Here is a 4919-nt window from a genome sequence, read left to right as displayed (position 1 = left end):
AGAACTTTGGCCTAATGGTTGCCATCAATTTGATTTGAATTAATTTTATAATGAAATGATTTTAGAATGTTGTATTATTTTATTGTTGTTAGCCGCCCTGAGCCCGGCTTCAGCTGGGGAGGGCGGGATATAAATAAAATGTATTATTATTATATTATTATGTGTAGTTAGAAGATACTTTTGCCTAGTATTGGCTGCGGGATTGTTGATTCTTCCCACTTCACAGGGTGAAGTCTTTACAGGCCATTTCCAGAGGTTCCACCAAATTTTGGGAGCAGCTTTTCTAGGAGCAAAGGGCTTCCATGGGGCAGTGCACATGCAGAACATTACATGGTTTGGGGCTTCATGCCATTAATTTTAAACAAAGAAAAAAAACCCAATCCCTGTAGGAAACTGGTATTCTGTTTGCTTTCTTAGCAAGGTGGAACTAGCTATTTGGAAATCTTATTCTCTCTTTCTCTTGGGTAATATGCCCAGGTTTTTTCCCCCCATTCCTACTCAGAGCTGGCTTGCTGGTATTGTATTTAATTTTGTTAATTGCAGTATAGTTTTCTCATATAGCAAGCTCATCCCCCATTATAGTGGTACCTCAGGTTAAGAACTTAATTTGTTCTGGAGGTCCATTCTTAAACTGAAACTGTTCTTAACCTGAGGTGCCACTTTAGCTAATGGGTCTCCTGCCACCACTGCGCGATTTCTGTTCTCATCCTGAAGCAAATTTCTTAACCCGAGGTACTATTTCTGTGTTAGCGGCATCTGTAACCTGAAGCGTCTGTAACCCAAGGTACCACTGTATTATTATGCCATCCCCAGTGTGATCAGTCCTTCCCACGAAGCCAGGTTTTCTCTCCTAAAGGATATTAATCTTCTTATCACAATGAATCTTTTGAAAATCTATTAACTGCTGTTCCTGCTGATAGGTGTGGCTACATAGCTGCCTGTGAAAACTCTGGCAGGCCCGTACAAGTCTTGCATTAGTGAGTTTCTTTGATTCCTATGTGGCTGGTACTTGGTTTGAAAAAGGGTCTCCATTGGTAAGAACTAGGAGCCTAATGAGAGGTTGACGCTGTATTATGTAAACAAAGTTTTGGGGAAGTGCTGATTTTTGCCCTCCAGGTGATAAGAGTCCAAAATTGCACTCTTTTTGCTAAAATGCATTTGAAAGGGGCATTATTTTGAAAATATGTTGCACAGTTAGGGCATTCCAGCTTGATTGTCACTTGATTGAACAGACAGGGTTTGATGGAGATATGAGAGGAATGCAGTCATTTCTAATTCATTCTTCATGGTTTGCAGCTATCCCATGCTTATGCACACATGCATGTAGGGGAGGAGAAATTATAGTTTAGTTAAGACTATGGGAATCCTTTACAAGTTGGCGCTTTGCACTGGATTGAGTTGGATTTTGCCTTCATCTTCCATTACTTAAACCCAAAACTTTAGAAACTTTTCAATTTTAGTAACTATTAATGAACAAAGTTCAAGCTGATGTAGTCATTGTGGTCTATATTTGTAAACCACTTTAATAAATCTGCTAACACTGAGATGTCAAAACTCCTAATGCTAACTTTATGGTGTTGGGTGCTCTGCTGCATTCATTGATAGAAACATCAGTTCTGGTATAGTTCATCAAACTTCAGTATGTTCATGAAGCCCATTCAGTTGGATAAGCTGTTTAGGTGAGAATACCTTGAACAAGTTGTTTACCCAAGGATTTCTGAAGTATCAGTTCCTCTATTGCAGGTGGTGAATGAAAAGCTCCAGCACTGCACAGAGCTGACAGATTTGATGAGAAATCATTTGAGTGAAAAACATGCCTTGCGTTTAGAGTGGATGATAGTGATACTCATCACCATAGAGGTAAGTCTGCAACAATGCGCTGCTGTGCAGTGTTAGTATGAACTTAACAGCTTTGTTGAAACAAAGAGTTTTGTTGAGCTCTTTCCTTGTGAGTACAATCAGTATATCACTTCCTATAATGTTAGCAAGTTCACCGAATCATGTCTCGATACAATTTCAATTTAATTAAACATGATGCGGGAAAGTTGGGGAGAAGTTTGTAAATATCCTCTAGGAATTTATGTAGATATAGCACTCTCTAGTGTTCAAAATGCTTCACACACATTATTTTGATGATTCTGGCAACAGAACTATAAAGTAGGCCAGTATTATCCCTAAATCATAAATGCCGAACTGAAACTGACAGAATAGGGACTTTGATTAAATGCGATTTGAACAAGCAACTTGGCCACCACACTGCACCAGTATAATTTTTACCTATATGTAAGAATAAGAAATCAAAATTAGTCATCTAGGACTACTTCACATCACAAAATTCCATCATGGGATGGTATGTAACCTGCATGTAGTTCAAGTGCCAAGTGTATTCATGCCCTGGAAGCCACAAGTTACATTGTCTACACTGTTTTCTATGTCACATGATGCATTTCTAAGTTGAGAATGCATATTGATCCGTAATTACTTCCTGTGTTACTGGAATTTGTGTACTTTTTATTTTGCAAACTACAAATGCATTTGGTTTCTGGGGGCAAGCAACAGCAGTTACACCTGTTAAGTCAAGCAGTGGCTGAGAACTGTTCCCTCCAGTTAAGGAACTGCTATGTGCAAAATCAGAGCCCCAGTCAGTCTCCACACACTGAGGTGCAAGTGCGAGAGCAAAGCAAAAGACTTTGAATAGCAACTCAAGTAGTAGCTGCTGATGAAAGGAGCTGTTCACCTTATAAGTCAGTGTCTGAAAGAGGGCTGTTATGCTGTCATCCTATCCCCTCCCCACCTGCCGACCTCTGACTTACAGAGGCCTTTGCTTGCATGAATAGTGCTGTTTCTTTATCTTTCTAGCCACCAGGCTTATATGGGTGAGTGAGCAACATTAGAATCTTCCGTCACTTATGAAAATGTTAACCATCCCTTTGCCTTAATATCACTTTAGCTGCTGAACAGATTGCTTCTGCTGGAGTAAGGGGCCCTATTTGTATTAGTTAGCATTAGGGTGTGTGTGTGTTTTTAAGGGTGGTTTTAAATACCACTGTAAGGAAGAGTTTGAAGCTGTTGACTTTCATTACCAATGAAAACACTTGGAAAAAAATATAATAAAATTCTATTTCTTTTGCAGGTCATGTTTGAACTAGGCAGAGTTCTTTTCTGATAACTTGTGAATGATAAGAGAAGTTTGTGAAGATAATCCCAACAGCCTTGTGTTTGCTGGACTTCAGCTTTATTCTTCACACTTCTGAAAAGTTCAGCAAGTATTATAATAAATGTATGGACACTTGCTGCTAACGAAGCAATTGAATTCATTGAAGTTAGACCAAAGCTTGAATTGGGGGTTGTTTCCAAGAAATCATGGTTCGGAGTATATTGATCCTTCTTTAAGATACTGTACCTTTGTTTAGAAAGCAGACAACCAAAGACTGGCATACTAAAGCTGTACCCACACTTGCAGTTTTTTTATCTGCTGTACAGCAGGAAATTATGTAATGATGCAGTTGTCTGTGCCATGTAAAATAAGGCTTTTATATGGGTTATGTCACACTGTGTGGTGTGTATTTTGCCACAACTGTGACACATTTGCCAGAATTGAGGGAAGCGCTTCCAGTATTGTACTACTGTGTATGTGGGGAATAAGTGTGTTGGGAGAAAAATAGGCTGAACTCTTCTCCCAAACATGCTAATTTGTTTTGTGCAGTTTTTTTAAATAGGGAAGGATTTAAACATGTTTCCCCCCGTCCGCAACATATGTAGGAACAGCTCAGGAAAAACATGTCCATGTTACACTGCCAAGTATAAACTGGCTCTTGGCCTGAGCCAGAAGTAGGAGCCCACACTGATGAACTGGTTGAGTCTTGAAACTGAATCCATAAACAGAAAAACCAGTAACTGTCCCAGGAAGTTAGGAAGTTCTTTTGAGGATGAGAGAGCATTTGTCTCTTCTAACTCTAGAGACATAGACAAAAGAGAATGTATTTTGTAGGAAATTGGAAAAAGGACTCAGAAAGTGAGTTATCCTGCATTTATCTCAACTCCCCACACCAAGCACAAACTGTTTCTTTCTGATTACCATATATACTCGAGTATAAGCTGACTTTTTCAGCACATTTTTTATGCTGAAAAAAAAAACCCTTGGCTTATACTCAGTCCTTTCAGGCTCTTGTTCTTCCTCCACCGCTGCTGCCACCACCAGGTTTGTGGTGTGGTGAGCTGGATTATACTCAAGTCAGTAGGTTTTCCCAGTTTTTTGTGCTAAAATTAGGTGCCTCGGCTTATATTCAGGTCAGCGTATACTCGAGTATATACAGTAGTTATTTTGCTGTCCTGATCTAAATAAACCATATTCAAATTTGGAATGACCCCAAAATTTCTATCCAGATGATGCACTAAATATGGTCTCTTCAATCAGAAGCACCTAGCTAGTTCAGATTGACTTTAACCTACTTCTCCAAGGAGCAACAGACAGTTATCAAGTTTGCTTGTGGGAGATTTCAAGTGGGACTAATATATGCGTAGGCATAAATTTCATCAAAATGTTTACAGATGTCTTAGTCCTACTTGAAATCTCCAACCAACAGGCTTTGTCAAAATGAAAACACGGGAATAGGGTTTTCTCCACTGTGGCACCCTATGGATCTTCTCCTAAGAGTTAGTTTCCCTGCACAAATATCATTCCGTTGACAGCTAAAGGCCTATTTGTTTATCTGGATCTTTGAGGAAGGGTGAAAACGGCTGATATGTTATTCCTTGTCTGTACTGTGAATTATGTATTTTAAATTGTTTTTCTGATACTATTTTGTATCCCTTCAAGATTTTAACTGCCTATCTATTTGTTGCCCTGGGATCCTAAAGGAAGTGTGTGGTCAAATTATAGCTAATAGTAATAAAATATTTCATCATTCCCCCCCCCC

At 39.2% G+C, this 4919-nt stretch overlaps 1 long non-coding RNA gene across 1 annotated transcript; it reads left to right on the top strand.

Annotated features, from left to right (window-relative positions):
- The first annotated feature begins 831 nt into the window (after positions 1 to 831).
- On the top strand, positions 832 to 4919 carry LOC309362472. The gene is made up of 2 exons (XR_014164969.1): positions 832 to 1860; positions 3134 to 4919. It is a non-coding gene; the product is annotated as an uncharacterized lncRNA (long non-coding RNA).

The sequence above is a fragment of the Podarcis melisellensis genome, assembly GCF_964234715.1.
Source record: "Podarcis melisellensis genome assembly, contig: HAP1_SCAFFOLD_381, whole genome shotgun sequence".
NCBI lineage: Eukaryota > Metazoa > Chordata > Lepidosauria > Squamata > Lacertidae > Podarcis > Podarcis melisellensis.
The sequence above is the reverse complement of the archived record's forward strand: the minus strand, read 5'-3'. Positions and strand labels throughout refer to the sequence as shown.